The sequence below is a fragment of the Heptranchias perlo genome, chromosome 4, assembly GCF_035084215.1.
Source record: "Heptranchias perlo isolate sHepPer1 chromosome 4, sHepPer1.hap1, whole genome shotgun sequence".
Classification (NCBI taxonomy): Eukaryota; Metazoa; Chordata; class Chondrichthyes; order Hexanchiformes; family Hexanchidae; genus Heptranchias; species Heptranchias perlo.
The window spans coordinates 49916392-49934259 of NC_090328.1; the positions used below are offsets into that span (position 1 = coordinate 49916392).

At 41.9% G+C, this 17868-nt stretch overlaps 1 long non-coding RNA gene across 1 annotated transcript; it reads right to left on the minus strand.

The window, feature by feature from the left end:
- Window positions 1–13802: 13802 nt before the first annotated feature.
- LOC137320490 (uncharacterized) lies at window positions 13803–17597 on the minus strand. Its single transcript, XR_010962552.1, has 3 exons — window positions 17560–17597; window positions 15373–15514; window positions 13803–14060 (listed from the first exon to the last, which is right to left on the minus strand). It is a non-coding gene; the product is annotated as an uncharacterized lncRNA (long non-coding RNA).
- Window positions 17598–17868: the final 271 nt, after the last annotated feature.

Here is a 17868-nt window from a genome sequence, read left to right on the forward strand (position 1 = left end):
TTCGGGAGATGTTACTGCTGCTGCTGACCTCCTCTGCCACCTCGAGCCAGACCTTCTTGGTGGCAGAGGCAGGCCACTTCCTCCCGTCCGCTGGGAAAAACGTTTCCCTCCTCCTCCTCATTCCATCGAGCAGCATCTGGAGTGAGGAGTCTGAGAACCTTAGAGCAGCCTTGCCTCTGGGCTGCTCCATGCTGCCAATTTGTTTGTTTGCTGCGGGAGGAGCATTGGAGGACTGCCCCTTTAAATAGGGCTCCTCCTGCTGACAGCCTGTGATGCGGGTGCGCAGTGCACCCGCTGCGCAGGTCTGGAACGGGAAACCCAGAAGCACGCGTAAGTGCCTTCAATTAGGCTGCGATCGCGTGCGGAGCACACTGATTTCACTGGGCGTGTTACCCACGCGGCCAGTCGACCCCCCGCTGCCAACTCACCTCCCTCCTAATATCGGGCCCCAGATGTCTGATAAGTTTACAGAAAGTTTTTCCTTCCATCAAATCCCCAGTAAAGTAAAAGTAGTTGTAAAAGCAGTCTTCAGATGAGATGTTAAACCGAAGTCCCATCTGCTCTCTCAGGTGTTCGTAAAAGATCCCATGGCACTATTGCGAAGAAGGGCAGTGGAGTTCTCCCGATGTCCTGGCCAATATTTATCCCTCAACCAACATCATTAAAACAGATTATCTGGTCATTATCACGTTGCTGTTTATGGGACCTTGCTGTGCGCAAATTGGCTGCTGCGTTTCCTGCATTAAAACATTGACAGCACTTCAAAAATACTTCATTGACTGTGAAGCACTTTGGGACGTCCTGAGGTTGTGAAAGGCACTATATAAATGCTTCTAAAAGTTCTTCCTTTTCTTTACATGTAACTTTTGCAAGGATATGGAAAATTACTTCTAAAGTAATTGGTAGGGTGGTAAATAGCGAGGAGGATAGCCTCAGTCTGCAGGACGATATAGGTGGGTTGGTCAGATGGGCGGAACAGTGGCAAATGGAATTTAACCCGGAAAAGTGCGAGGTGATGCACTTTGGAGGGACTAACAAGGCAAGGGAATACACAATGAATGGGAAGACCCTAGGCAAGACAGAGGGTCAGAGGGATCTTGGTGTGCAAGTTCACAGATCCTTGAAGGCGGCGGAACAGGTAGATAAGGTGGTAAAGAAGGCATATGGGATACTTGCCTTTATTAGCCGAGGCATAGAATATAAGAGCAAGGAGGTTATGATGGAGCTGTATAAAACACTGGTTAGGCCACAGCTGGAGTACTGTGTGCAGTTCTGGTCGCCACACTACAGGAAGGATGTGATTGCTTTGGAGAGGGTGCAGAGGAGATTCACCAGGATGTTACCAGGGCTGGAGCGCTTCAGCTATGAAGAGAGACTGGGAAGATTGGGTTTGTTTTCCTTGGAGCAGAGGAGGCTGAGGGGGGACATGATTGAGGTGTACAAAATTATGAGGGGCACAGATAGGATGGATACTAAGGAGCTTTTTCCCTTCGTTGAGGGTTCTATAACAAGGGGACATAGATTCAAGGTAAAAGGCGGGAGGTTTAGAGGGGATTTGAGAAAGAACTTTTTCACCCAGAGGGTGGTTGGAGTCTGGAACTCACTGCCTGAAAGGGTTGTGGAGGCAGGAACCCTCACAACATTCAAGAAGCATTTGGATGAGCACTTGAAATGCCATAGCATACAAGGCTACGGACCAAATGCTGGAATATGGGATTAGAGTAGACAGGGCTTGATGGCCGGCGCGGACACGATGGGCCGAAGGGCCTCTATCCGTGCTGTATAACTCTATGACTCTATGACTCTAAGTAGCAGCGTGGACACAAAATTGGCTAAAGGACAGAAAGCAGAGAGTAGTGGTAAACAGTTGTTTTTCAGACTGGAGGGAAGTATACATTGGTGTTCCCCAGGGGTCAATATTAGGACCACTGATCTCTTTGATATATTGTAAACAATTTTACAACACCAAGTTATAGTCCAGCAATTTTATTTTAAATTCACAAGCTTTCGGAGGCTTCCTCCTTCGTCAGGTGAACGATGTGAAAATATATTAATGACCTGGACTTGGGTATGAAGGGTATAATTTCAAAGTTTGCAGATGACACAAAACTCAGAAATGTAGTACAATGTGGAGAATAATAACAGACTTTAGGAGGACAGACTGGTGAAATGGACAGACACATAGCAGATGAAATTTAACGCAGAGAAGTGTAAAGTGATACATTTTGGTAGGAATAATGATGAGAGGCAATATAAACTAAATGGTATAATTTTAAAGGAGGTGCAGGAAAAGAGGGTGGTCATACACAAATCTTTGAAGGTGGCAGGAAAAGTTGAGAAGGCTGTTAAAAAAGAACATGGGATCCTGGGCTTTATTTATAAAGGCATAGAGTACAAAAGCAAGGAAGTTATGCTAAATTTTTATAAAACACTGGTTAGGCTTCAGCTGGAGTAGTGTGGTCAGTTCTGGGCACTAAACTTTAGGAAGGATGTCAAGGCCTTAGAGAGGGTGCAGATGAGATTTACTAGAATGGTGCCAGGGATGAGGGACTTTAGTTATGTGGAGAGACTGGAGAAGCTGGGGTTATTCTCCTCAAAACAGAGAAGGTTAAGGGGAGATTTGATAGATGTGTTCAAAATCATGAACGGTTTTGATAGAGTAAATAAGGAGAAACTGTTTCCAGTGGCAGAAAGGTCGGTAACCAGAGAACACAGATTTAAGGTGATGGGCGAAAGAACCAAAGGCGACATGAGGAAACATCTTTTTATGCAGCAAGTTGTTCTGATCTGGAATGCACTGCCTGAAAGGGTGGTGGGGCAGATTCAATAATAACTTTCAGAAGAGAATTAGATAAATACTTGAAGGGGAAACATTTACAGGGCTATGGGGAAGGAGCAGGGGAGAGTGACTAATTGGATAGCTCTTTCGAAGAGCTGGCACAGGCACAATGGGCCAAATAGCCTCCTCCTGTGCTGTACATACTATGATACTATAAGTCTATAATATTTATGAAATAGTCTTGTATTCAGTAGTTCACCTTTGCACTTCGTGTCCCATTGCACATATCTTTTAAGTGCATCTGTATTTATCTGTCCCCAGTTTCACAACATGTCTGCAAATAAATAACAATTTATACATTGTCCTATTTTTGTCAGAGAAATCATTGTACGCCTACTCCACTCAAGCATTGGTCAAGGTACTGGAAAAATTCCTTGCTCTTCTTCAAATAGTGCCATGGGATCTTTACTGTCTTACTGAGCATACAAACAGCACCTCATGTCTCATCCACAGGCAGTATTTCCTATAATAAAAACCTGCACTGGAGTATCAGCCTAGTGTCTTCAGACAGTGGGCTCATGATGTGGGACCCAAATCTATAATCTATTGAATCAGATGTGAGTGCGCAACCAACCGAGCCAAGCATGACACACAACAATACAATACAACAGGTGCGCATCCACACATTCCAGAAATAGTTATCAGACAACCATTAGGGAATAGGGACCCTGGTTTATTGTTTCCCCTTCCCTAGCCTGGGGAATTGCGGCCAATTTCAGTCTTGCCCCAGCTGAAACCAATTGACTCTGGATAAATTTCTGCCTGTTCAACCCTGCCATGACCCGAACCATTTTCCTCAGTTGCGAGTGACTTAACAAACAGCTGTAGGCTCCCCGCAGGATTTCTACCATAAATTGGGAGCTCACAGCTGTTGGGTAAATAATCCTGGAGGTATTTCAGCATCAGAAGGTCTGGCAGAAGAGCCTCGAAGAAGAGTGTAAGTAAAGTTGAGACTAAGCTTACAAAGGTAAGTGGTTGGAGCTGAATTGGAGAAAACAGGGGCCTTCCCATTGTTATGCCAGGGTCTACTGCCAAGCGTCTCCTGGCAGACTGGGGAGCAGCACTAACAGGAGTGACCAACAGGCAAATCCAATGGAAACCCAGGTCCAACTTCCCCACTGGCATTTGCATGTTGTGGGTAGGACAGCGGTGGCCACCGTCAGTCTCTGATTGGCTGGAAACTGTCACCAGTGCTGAAACCCTCATCCACACTTTTCCACCTTCAAACTTGATTTCTGCAATGTTGTGCTTACCAGCCTCCTGAGTTCTGTCCCACACAAAGTCCAGCTCATCCAGAAACCCAGCGTTTACATCTTATCCTGTATCGAGTGCTAACAGCCCAGACGTCTATTGCTCCCTATCCCTCAGCATATGCAATTAAAAATCTTCATCCCTTCATGACATCAAGCCACCCTAGATCTGAACAAGAGCTGCATATCCCAGTCCACACTCTGCACTTCTGACTCTGCATTCCCCTCCCGCTCCCCCACTCACTCCCCTCTGATGTACCAGAGGTAGTCGAGTCTTTAGCCATCATGCTGCTTCACTCTGGAATTTTCTTCCTAAACCCGTCCGCTTTATTATATCTCTCCCCACATTCAAAAGCCTCCTCAAAAATTCTCTCTTCAATTATAACTTCACTCACAATCTTTGACTCTCCTGTCAAATCCCATGTCTTTCCTGTGTTAAAAATATTGTATACGGCAAAGTTGCAGTTGTTTATTCTCTGTGCATCGTTTGAAACACACTTAAAATAAAGTGTGCATATTCCGATATATGTTCAGTCATAGTTTTACTTAAAATTATATAAATGCATTATGTGAAAGATTAATATGTCATTCATTTATTTATAACAAAAATAAAGGACCTACCATAATCTTTATATTGCCTTCTGCCTGTGCATTTGTGTAAGGTTTATACATCATGTATCAGTATTGCTACTATTTTAATAGCTTGCATTGATTTGCTTTACACTGGAAACAAACCTAGGATTTTGTCTACACACCTGTTTATATTTAATACAGGCAGATCGTAATTGTTCATTTAATATTTTGTGTTTTCACAGTATAAAATTAGAGTTTCTGTATATATGCACAGTATGTATTTTATGTTACAGGAAACAAAAGCAAAAAGAGTTAAAATATACAACTGTCCATAATAAATACATATTTCAATTGATTCCTGTGTTAACCATCAATGATTAAAAGGACAAAATCAAGCTGGATCATATGGTTTTCCATATTTCAGAGAGATAGATACTTTATTAGAAAAAGAGAAAGGCAATTTCCGCCTTGTAGCACATTTTCATCACATGCTAGGTCCCTGTAGATATTAGAATTACTAATGTGCTGAAAATCTCACAACCCCCACTACCTTTTCATTGTCTACGTCTTCTGAGATCCCCACAGATATTGGAATAACAGTGTGCTGAAATTTTCATTGAACCTCCCCTCCCCCCAAGCTATACAATGTGACAGTTCCCTTCAGATATCATGGGGAATATGATTGGATTGGTGTTACTTTCTACATCAGAGGCACTATAAAGAGCAATTAGGAGGTTACACACAACTGCATTGGAAGATTAATTATGTATTTTTGAATCATCATTTTTAGAATATAATTATGTTTAAAGTTTCCAGTAATTAGAACATAGGAACATAGGAACAGGAGTAGGCCATTTAGCCCCTCGTGCCTGCTCCGCCATTTGATAAGATCATGGCTGATCTGTGATCTAACTCCATATACCTGCCTTTGGCCCATATCCCTTAATACCTTTGGTTGCCAAAAAGCTATCTATCTCACATTTAAATTTAGCAATTGAGCTCGTATCAATTGCTGTTTGCGGAAGAGAGTTCCAAACTTCTGCCACCCTTTGTGTGTAGAAATGTTTTCTAATCTCACTCATGAAAGGTCTGGCTCTAATTTTTAGACTGTGCCCCCTACTCCTAGAATCTCCAACCAGCAGAAATAGTTTCTCTCTATCCACCCTATCCATTCCCCTTAATATCTTATAAACTTCAATCAGATCACCCCTTAACCTTCGAAACTCTAGAGAATACAACCCCAATTTGTGTAATCTCTCCTCGTAACTTAATCCTTGAAGTCCGGGTATCATTCTAGCAAACCTACGCTGCACTCCCTCCAAGGCCAATATGTCCTTCCAAAGGTGCGGTGCCCAGAACTGCTCACAGTACTCCAGATGCGGTCTAACCAGGGTTTTGTATAGCTGCAGCATAACTTCTGCCCCCTTGTACTCTCGTCCTCTAGATATAAAGGCCAGCATTCCATTAACCTTATTGATTATTTTCTGCACCTGTTCATGACACTTCAATGATCCATGTCCCTGAACCCCTAAGTCCCTTTGGACATCCACTGTTTTTAACTTTTTACCATTTAGAAAATGCCCTGTTCTATCCTTTTTTGATCCAAAGTGGATGACCTCACATTTGTCTACATTGAATTCCATTTGCCACAGTTTTGCACATTCACCTAATCTATCAATATCGATTTGTAATTTTATGTTTCCATCTACACTGCTTACAATGCCACCAATCTTTGTGTCATCGGCAAACTTAGATATGAGACTTTCTATGCCTTCATCTAAGTCGTTAATAAATATTGTAAATAATTGAGGCCCCAAGACAGATCCCTACGGGACTCTACTAGTCACATCCTGCCAATGTGAATACTTACCCATTATCCCTACTCTCTGTCGCCTTTCGCTCAGCCAATTTCCTAACCAAGTCCGTACTTTTCCTTCGATTCCATGGGCTTTTATCTTAGCTAACAGTCTCTTATGTGGGACCTTATCAATGCCTTCTGGAAGTCCATATAAATAACATCCATTGACATTCCCCTGTCCATTACTTTAGTCACCTCTTCAAAAAATTCAATCAGGTTTGTCAGGCACGACCTACCTTTCACAAATCCATGCTGGCTCTCTCTGATTAACTGAAAATTCTCGAGGTGTTCAGTCACCCTATCCTTAATTATAGACTCCAGCAATTTCCCCACAACAGATGTTAGGCTAACTGGTCTATAATTCCCCGGTTTCCCTCTCTCTCCTTTCTTAAAAAGCGGAGTGACATGTGCAATTTTCCAATCTAGAGGAACAGTTCTTGAATCTAGAGAACTTTGAAAGATTGAAAGATTATAGTTAGGGCAATTGAAGTGAAAGTAGCAAAAAACATTGCTAACTTTGAAATGATTGTACAGAAAGACATCTTTTACTGGAGCACATAATTATTCAGTTTTTAAAAGGGTTTATAATTTTGTGGTGAATTAGCTTTTCTCAGTTTCTTTATGCATATGTCACATATACAACAACAAATAACTGATACCGCTAGTTCAAAAAATGATCAAAATGTCCATGTCAAAAGTGAACAGAGGTCCATGCAATATTACTGAACTAAATTAAAATGACACTGTTTGCTATTGGTTCATTCTCTGCGAACTTTATTTTACCACAAACAAGGGGCTATAAATTGGGCCGCGCAGCCGCTGTTTTTCAAGCACTACAGGCAGCCTCCAAAGGACCCAAAATGGAGCCTTGAATGCACATGCACACTTATAGTGTGACGTGTGCCAGACGCCATCTTGGCACACGCCGATAACGAACACCAGCACCATGTAAAGTAGAGGGAATAAGCAGTAGATCAATGCACAACATTGATTTAAAGGGGCAGATGCAATTATGGATCTCAATGCTCCAGACAATGCACTTTCTTAACCTCGCACGGCTGAACAGGTCATCAATAGCATGGAGGACCCCCCCATCAGCGCTATTTAAAGGGATCATGCAGGAGTTACAGGTTAGTTGCTGAATTATTGCTTCTGGCTGTTGATGCATTTGTACCTGTTTTTGGAGGTCTCCTATACTTGAATACTAGGACGAGGAAACATAGCCTAAGAATTAGACCCAGAGCTTGCAGGAGTGAAGTTAGGAAATACTTCTACACGCAAAGGTTGGTGGAAGTTTGGAATGCTATTCTGCAAACAGCAGTTGGTGCTAGCTCAATTGTTAATTTTAAATCTGAGATTGATAGATTCTTGTTAACCAAAGGTATTAAGTGATATGGGGCTAAGGCAGGTATATGGAGTTAGGTCACAGATCAACCATAATCTTACTGAATGGCGGTACAGGCTCGAGGGGCTAAATGGACTACTCCTGTTCCTATCTGCCCATGTTCCGAGAATAAAGTTTCAATACTCTACAGGGAGTGGGCTGGCTAGCTGACAGACAACAGCAAGGGCACTGGCGGAGTGGCAGGTGTGGGACAGGAATGCTGTCATCCTGAGAGAGGACAGCTAGGTTCATGTTCCATGGAGCCACTGCCACTTGCTGCCTCCTGTTATGAGACACCTTCTCCTGCAAGAAAGCAGGATGTGTGTCGATGAGTGTCCTGCAAGATGTTTGGATGATGTGCCTGTCATGGCTGAATAGCTGCCAGTATGTGTGACCTGTGAGTTGTGGGTGTGCGGCTTGCAACAGTGGCAATGTGTGAGGGTGAGAGGAAGTGTCTGATTGGAAGAGTTGAGTACTGAGTGAAAGAGTTTGTTGGTATGTGGGTGATGTGGGGTGTAGTGCGTGGAGCAGTGGATGTGGCTAGTGTTGCAGTTGGTAGGAGATGCCACTTGACAATTGATCTCACTCATCTTGACCACTCATGTCAAATCACTGAACTTCTTCCTGCACTGCATCCATGTTCATGGTGCTATGCACCTGGCATTGACTTCATCCCTTACTGCCTCCCACTGTCTCAGGAGCATATGTCTGGAGGGCCTCTTACCCCCCTGCGGACATAGGATGCCCCTCCTTCTGTCCACCTCTTGCATCAAGGGCTCTAGTACATTGTCAGAGAACCTTGGTGCACGCTCTCTCGCAGGCCTGGTATAAATTCAGATCGGCAGTTTGGTGAGGTTTGGCGTACAGATTGGAGGATGTTGGATTTAGTAGTGCGCAACCTTTATTCAATGTTTTAACATAACTCAACAGTTTGTAAACATAGGGACAGACCTGCATCTGTGTGATGTCTGATCTCTGTTCAGACTCCGTGCAGACCTATATCTTATATTTTGCAAGTAAGAGGTGCAGGCTGCCTTTAAGTGATGCTAGCCACTCGTGATATCGGTGCCCCCTTTTGGTGAGCAGCCAATCAACGGCGTAGCTAGGCCTGGCTGCTCACAGGAATCAGGTAAATCACCAGGCAGCACAAATGTAATGTGCTGCCTGCATCTCAACGACCGGGCACGGGTTAATCGCATACCACAACCCCCGCGCCCGGTTTTGAGGGTTATCCAATATAACCCCCATTAAGCTCAGTGACATGCTACCTTGCTTACACAATTTGAACAAGAATCAGACAGATTATAACTGAGCTATGCCTTTGTGGCAATAGTGCTACTAGATTTATTCTGCAGCTGGATTGAATATGCCCATAGCTCATTATCTCATCCAGCAGCTGCACTGATGTGTTACCGTTCAACATGAGCTCTGGCTGTACAGTGGGCTTGAATTCATAACCTTGTGACCAAACGCAAGGAATGTTTCCCCTAACACCACAAAGATGTGCAACAGCCATTTCAATTATCAACAAAATGACAGGGCTGGAGGAGGGAGGTGCAGCTTCAAGCTCAAGGAACCTCAAGCTTCCTTGTACTCTGTAGTCATAATTGCCAACCTAGAAAACTTGGAAACGTTTGCAAACATCTTCAAAAAATCTGACATAGCCCCCAAAAAGCTAAAAGCTCAAAAACAAGGTACATCTCAAAAACAGCACTCAACATTAGCCTATGTCCAATGCAACTGCTTTAATGTTACTGAATAAGTTAAATACTTTTTTTTATTTCACCAGATTTCAGGATTTCAACATTCCAAAATTCAATTCGTTTTTTCATGAAAACCGAAACCTAATGGCTTTACCTATGACATGTGAAAACAAGTAGTTACAATGAGGAAGGAGGTAATACTAGACCTAGTTCTAAGAAGTGAATTGGGACAAGTAGGTAATGCCCCGTCATTACTGGCACTCTCCTCCTCCTTCCCCCCTCTGTTGTAGACTAATTGATAGAGATCAATTGCTATGATTAGTCAACTACTCCATTATTGTTGTATCATAGAGTCATAGAGTCATACAGCACGGATAGAGGCCCTTCAGCCCATCGTGTCCGCGCCGGCAATCAGCCCTGTCTACTCTAATCCCATATTCCAGCATTTGGTCCGTAGCCTTGTATGCTATGGCATTTCAAGTGCTCATCCAAATGCTTCTTGAATGTTGTGAGGGTTCCTGCCTCCACAACCCTTTCAGGCAGTGAGTTCCAGACTCCAACCACCCTCTGGGTGAAAAAGTTCTTTCTCAAATCCCCTCTAAACCTCCCGCCTTTTACCTTGAATCTATGTCCCCTTGTTATAGAACCCTCAACGAAGGGAAAAAGCTCCTTAGTATCCATCCTATCTGTGCCCCTCATAATTTTGTACACCTCAATGTGACTACCAGGATGGTAGAAGATGAACCAAATGGACCTTGGTCTTTTATTGTCCAGTAATTCATATGTAGGGGAACATCTAGGAAGCAGCAACCATTACTTAATTCTATTCAATTTAAAAATTGTAAAGGAGAGGATAGATCAAGGTACTTGACTGGAAAGCTAATTTCAATTGAGATAAAAGGGAACCAGCCCAGATCACAAGATAATTATTCATGAGGAAGACTATTAAGTCGATCTTAATTGATTAATTCAGAAAGGGTTCATCCGCAGATATGAGGTCAACTTCCACATGTTATCACCGTTTTTCCGGGATTTCTGCAGTTCTTCCACTGGAATTATGGCAGACAAGTGGGAGAACCTCCATGGTAATTCAGCCTCACATTTGTTTCAGATGCATTACATTCCTTGAGTGCAAGGCAGAATTGATTGTCCTTATATCACTTTAGGGGTTGAATTTCCTCGCCGAATTCAGTGCATTAGCGGTATATAAATGGCATAGGAAATTATGAGCAAAGAAAATCGGGTGGAAATCGTTTCTGCCCACTGTGTGCCTTTAAAAGACTTCTCCAAAGTTCCTTTATGCTTTCTGAATTTGATAGCTGCCATTATATCAGTCAGCCCACTAATCATTGGGACCCCAGGTCCAGGGTCCAGTGGAATGATGATGCTGGGAGTCCACCCGCCTGATACTGCCATCTCCGGGTGTGCTAGGCCTCCGGCCTTCTGTCAAGTTTTACTGGCAGGTTGGGCACAGGGTAGTACACCTGCAATTTCATATAAAAATGGCATGTGCTTCATCAGACCCCGATTTACATTTATTCATGAGGCCCTAGTCTGCCTCTGCTGGCCACCTTGATCGACTCAGAAAACCATGCGGTTAAAATGGCGACGGGTGGGAGCACATCACAAACGCACCGGTAATTACTCTACAGCTAATATAACTGCACACTCACCCCATCGGGTGGGCAGGGTTAAAATCGACCTGAATGTTCTCCTGGATGACAATGTGTATTTGACCTTTGGTCAATCTCATTTTTTACCCTTCTAACTTCAATTGCTGGTGGTAAATTAAGATGTAGATTTTCAAAAATTGTAAAGTTCCCTTGGGTACTAGGTAAAGTTATTTATTATCAGAACATTGCTAAGGAACTTTAATACTCACAAATCATAATATCACCTGCTAAAGATTTAGTCATTTTAATTATTGCAAAACTGCTTCTTTAATAGGTTTGCACTGTCAGATGAAAAGCTCTATTTGAAATGTTAATCCACAGCATTCTACTGTAAATTGTCATAAACCATAGATTTCTGTCAGCAGTGTGGTCCTAATTTTTAACCCTTTTATTTTGCTTCTTTTATTTCCTCCCATACGATGACAGATAAAGGAGCTGGGCATTCAAGAATAATCTGCAGTCATTCCTGTCCTGAGCCATCTCCTTTGTTTTACTTTGCTAAAGCTTCTGATAAATAAATGTCTAGTGAAGCGTCCATTTGTAATGCCCTTATTTTGTCTTATCCTTTATATTACTTTCATCGAACTCTAGTTTTAGCAGATTAAATATAAAGCTGTATAACATACTTTGGCCTGTGCTGACTCAAACTAGGTCACACATTAAAAACTACTTTGGAAGGTGCTTTAAAACTAGCCAATTAATAGATTTTGTAAGATGATGACTTCAGATCATGATTGTGCGGAAATGGCTAAGTGTATGAGACTACAGCATTTGGGCGATTATTGAGAAAGTAAATGAACATCCAATTTGTGCATCTTATAAAATCACAAGTAAGACAGCCTTCCTGCAAATCTCCCAACATTCCCGCAGATTCTTGTGACAAATCTAATTTATCCTTCTATTAGCTTAATGAACTTCATTATCCTGCTTTACCACACGTTGTGCAATATTTCATTATGTTGGTAACACATTGCTGGAAGGTTGAGATAAGATTAACAATTCATGTAAGACTTCATGACTGAACTCAGGGCAACATTTGCTTTGTTTTAGAATAATAGAGAATTAAACACTGAACTCACAAAAGGGATTTGGAGATGTATTACTTTGCTTGCTGCAGAAATTTATTAGACAAGAGTGCTTAAGTAACACTACCCTGTACACAGTTGTACCAGATTCCTTTGTACTACTTTCCTGGTTGTGCGTCATGATTAATAAACCAGTGCAATAAAAGATCTAGCTGAGCATTTTGTTTTTTTTCTGTAAGTTCTAATTTATAATGATACATAATAAGGAATGCTGCAGTTGAGTAAATCTGATTGGGGATAGAACAGCACATCTTCTTAATTGCTTTTGCGTTTACACAAAAATGGCATCAGATATCAACCTGAAACATAATTAGTTTGAAATGTTATTTAGTCTGTTCTGGGAAATCGTTCTGCTGACTCCGAAAGGGATCTCTTTCACTTGCACACATATGAAGGAAAGAGAACGAGAGGGAAAATCAATAGATAATAAAATTAGTTGACTTATGACAATTGTCATTTTTGCTGCTTCAGCAAAGACATTGACACTGTTTGGAAAAGTGACTTTTCATTATGATAACACTTAAATATGCTATTGAAATGACTGCATAATACTTAAGATGAAGCATTGAATAAATCTTTTGCATCAGTTTTAAACTATAAAAGGAGAGTGGGAGAACTCTGAGGGGGTATTTTAGAACCTCCCACAAGCACTGTTCCCACCAGCATCCCTGACGGCCACCTAAAACAGGTGTTAGGCTCCTTGCATTTGTAAATGAGGGGCTTAACGCCTGTTTTAAACCCCCTCTACCAAATTGGACATTGCAGAGCGAAGCAAGAGCTCAGGATACTTCAGCGGCCGCTGCAGCCTAAGCACTAACTGCTACTGAAAGGAAACTGTTACTCTATCAAAATCCTTCATAATTTTGAACACCTCTATTAAATCACCCCTCAACCTTCTTTGCTCTAAAGAGAACAATTCCAGTTTCTCCAGCCTCTCCACATAACTGAAGTCCTTCATCCCTGGTATCATTCTAGTAAATTTCTGCATCCTCTCCTAGGCCTTGACATTCTTCTTAAAGTGCTCGCCACTCCATTTATACAACCACTAACTTACCGCAGTCTTCGCTGGGTGCATTTCCTCAAAAAGGAAGCGGAGAAGAGTCCAGCGAAGCTAGGACCCCTGGGAGAAGCGAGAGGAGCGATCTCTCCCCTCGACCAATCAGATTGCAGCATTTTTGACACGCTGCGACAGTTTCAGCAAGCTGGAAAGTTATATCCAGGAAGTTAAAGGTACAACATTAAAATCATTGTAAAAACAATTATAGACAGCGAATAAAAGAGGGTAAGAAATAATCGAATTAAATAAAAGAGACACAAGGGAAAAGTGAAAAAAATGTTTTACTTTTTAATTAATTTTTTTTTTAATGACCAAAAACCATTAAAATAAAGAGTAATGAGACTTCACATTTTTAAAAATTAATTTTTAGTTTGGCAGTCATTAAGACTTAGCACGCTGTTAAAACTTAGTTTAGACCTGGTAATTTTCAGCGTACCTGTTTTGTGGCGATATTAGTTACTTTCCAGCTGGGCAGATGAGCAAGTTGGCCCTGGTTCAATGATTTCACTGATTGCAGCGTGCGATGTCCCTTTAATTCGAAGCTGTCATATCACCAGCGAACCAATAGGAGCAAGTGCCAGATTTCCGCATTTCACTGAGCATGTGCGAACGCCGGAACTTGTTCCACGATTTCGCCACTAACAACGGAGAGCACTGTTGAGCTCATCATTATTTTCTGAGTGATTTCTGCCCCAATACTCCAGCTGAGGCTTAACTGGTGTTTAATTAATGTTTAGCATAACTTCCTTGCTTTTGTACTCTATGCCTCTGTTTACAAAGCCAAGGATCCCAAATGCTTTTTTTAACACCGATGTCAACTTTTCCTGCCACCTTCAAAGATTTGTGTATTACATAGAATTACATAGAATGTACAGCACAGAAACAGGTCATTCAACCCAACAGGTCCATGCCGGTGTTTATGCTCCACATGAGTCTCCTCCTTCCATACTTCATCTAATCCTCAGGTCTCCCTGTTCCTGCACCCCCTTTAAAATTGTACCATTTTGTTTATATTGCATCTCCTCGTTCTTCCCTCCAAAATACATCACTTCACACTTCTCTGCATTCAATTTCATCTGCCATGTGTCTGCCCATTTGCCAATCTGTCTATCTTCTTCTGAAGTCTGTTACTATCCTCCTAATTCAATTTAGAAATTTAAATTAATAAAAACGTTCCTGTAGAGCCAGGCTATTCCACAGTACTCGCAATCGCATCCCTCCCCACACCCGCCCGCTTTGCCGCTCCATTCACTCCCAAATTTCCTGTGTGCGTTCTGCCCACGTCAAGCACTAAAGAGGAAAATTTCCCTTATTGATATTTCTTTTGCCTGTATCCTTTAACATTATGCATCTTCTCTTCTGCAGTGTAAACATTTCCAGCCTTTGCAGCCTCTTCTCATAACTCAAGAGCCTAATCCCAGCTATGAATTTAGTTGCCCTTCACAGCATCCTCTCCAATGCATGGATATCTTTCTTATCATACAGTGACCAGTATTTTATACAGTTCTTCAGGTGGGGCCGAACCAGTACTCTGTCCAAACTTAGAATCACTTCCTGAGAATTGTGCTGTCTTCCTCTGGCTACACAGTCCAAGATTCTAATTGCTCTATTTATTGCTGCTGTTCTCTTTATTATCTACCAGTGCTTTTAAGTCTTTATCCTATGTTGTGCCTGTCGAATAATACCATTTAGCTCTTTGTGCCCGTGTTTATGAGCTGCCCTCCATCATGTGATTTTGCATTTGTCCCCATTAAATGATATCTGACTGTGATCAGCCCAGCTGCTCAATCTATCCAGCTCTTTCTGCATTTGAACAGCCTGTTCCCCGTTGTTTGTAATCCCTCCCAGTTTGATATCACCCCAAACCTGGAAAATTGTGTTTCTGTCCCCATTTCATTTATGCCCATTGTAAACAGTGACAGCCCAGCACTGATCCCTGAGGCACCTTACCTTCTTCCATGTTGATCCAGCTACATGTGCAACCAACCTTTGCTTCGTCTGCTTCAGCTAATTTTTGATCCATTTCAGAAGCATTCCATCTATGCTGTGCCTTCCAAACTTGTGGACCAATCGCCTATGTCGTGCTACTTTGCTGAAATATAAATAAACAACATCCACTGAGTTCCTCCTGTACACAAGGTTTACTATCTCCTCAAAAATCTCCATTTTGTAAAGCATTGCTGGCTTCCTCCTGCAGTTCCATATTTCTCTAGGTAGCTCATCATTCATTCCTTCAGGACACTCTCCAGTACATTCCCTACAATGGATGTCAGGCTGACTTACCTCTAACCCCCTGGGTTACCTTTTTGTCGCTTTTTGTAGATCGGCATCACTATTTGAATTACTTACCATCGATGTCCATGAGGTAGCATGATGCCCTTTACACCGGTAGTCTTCACTTGGAAGTGTTCCTTCATGCAGTTAAGCATTCATCTGCTAGTGTCACCAACTGTAATTTCTACCTTTAAAGGTACTAACTTATCACAGATTACTAAAGTCAAACTGTTTTCCCTGCAGTATGATTTGCAGCCTGCTCACACAACACTAAATTTCATTTGACTAAACTCTGTGGCTATTTTGCTCTTTTATTTTTTGGCTCATCAGACATAAGAGGCACAGAATAAATGGGTAATTTCCCATTTCTGGGTAAACTTTCGTCTCCAGCGCTCCCGTGACAGAACTTCATGGTGGCGAGTGGCACATATTGGGAATTTTGAGTGCGTGGCACCACAATTTTCTGAGCATTAAAATTAATCGACAGAAATCTGGGGGAGGGGTGGGACCAAATCCTCAGTATATGCCCATGGTGCGTGAAGCTCCCTACTGGGAGTACTGAAGATGAACATTTATTTCTAGGTGTCACCGATGAAATCAATAAATGGCGTATCAAAGTTTATTTAAAAACAGTGCCTAGAGGCAGGACAACAAATTTTCAGCTGAGTCCTGACTGTATCAGCGATATATGTGTTCCATACAACACTGACTTATTTAATGTGCTCAAATGTATCTTTTAAAAAATTTTATTTGAGAACAATGCCATGGGAGATATTCACTAGTATTATGATTACCTGACTGATAAAAGTCTCTTTTCTCTCTTTCCACTAGCTGTAAATCTCCTAAGCAAAATAGTTTGGAGGCTTTTCGACTCTATTGCACATGTGCATGTCCATAGCATTAAATTGTCCATAATTATGTAGTTTAATTGGTAGTCTCGCTCAGAGACCACAGGATGGCTGGTGTAGCAAATTGAAATATCCCATAGATGTAGAAGGAAGGCGTTTTTCTTGCAGATGCCTATTGAGGTAAAATAGGCCAAACTGAACGCGACACATAATTGTGCCTTCTACCATCTACACAGATTTTAAGTAACTAGAGCAGCCTCAGAAAGACGTTGAAAGTTTCCTGTGTGAGATTAAAATATTCAAACCAAACAGATAGGATAGAAATTTCCTCTTGATAACGATTCTTCAGTTTTCCAGAAATATTATCTTCTGCAGTTTCAAAGTAGTTTGCAGCACAAAATCAGAACTAATTTGTACTAATTCGATTGTCTTATTCTGGGTCCAGAGCTTGATGTATGGGCATGACAAAGTGGTGCAGTAAATGGTATTCTTCAAATATTGATTAAGGTGCATTGTTGAGGCAATTTAGAGGGAGCTTTCATTGCCTCTGACCGAAGTCAAATGTAACCTAAGAAGCACTTGATGCTTTCTTTCACTAGATGCAGAACAGAAATGTGTTCCGTTTACTCCTTCACCAATAAACCCACATAAAAAGAACAACCGTAGACTGCTAGAGGTCATTGTACACCATGAATTCCACTGCATTGATTCAGTGACTGGTGTAAAATTAATGATTTGTTAATGTGATACGGTAACAGGTTCTTCGTGTTTGTGATTTTGGCTAATGCGAAGGAGGAAGGGATCAACCCAGCAGATTAAGAATAATTAAGAACGCCTATACATGGCAGTCACACTAATTATTGCCCAGGGTTTGATAAATTACGTCTTTCATCAGTTGCTCCTCCTTTTTAAGGTATTGTGGGGTAAAAATTGGATAAGGGTCTGTTCTGAGCAAGATCCGCTAACACCCCGCGCCCGACGGACTCTGGGCAGGCAAGACGCAAGTTTGACTTACCTGCAATCGTGTTCCTTTCCAGGCCTTGCAAGTGGAATCAATGCAATTCACACTTTCCACCACCAGGGGAGCTCCATCTCTTAAAGGGAGGATGTTTCTTAGCAATCTCTCAAAGGTAGCTTGTACCTGTTATTTGCTGAAAATAACAGTCTACGGTCTGCATGGAGTCTGAACGGAGATCAGATATCGCACATGTAAAACACAGATGCAGATCCCATCCCTATGTTTACACACTGATGAGTTACGTTAAAACATTGAATAAAGGTTGCGCACTACTAAATCCCACATCCTCCGATCTGCACGCCAAAC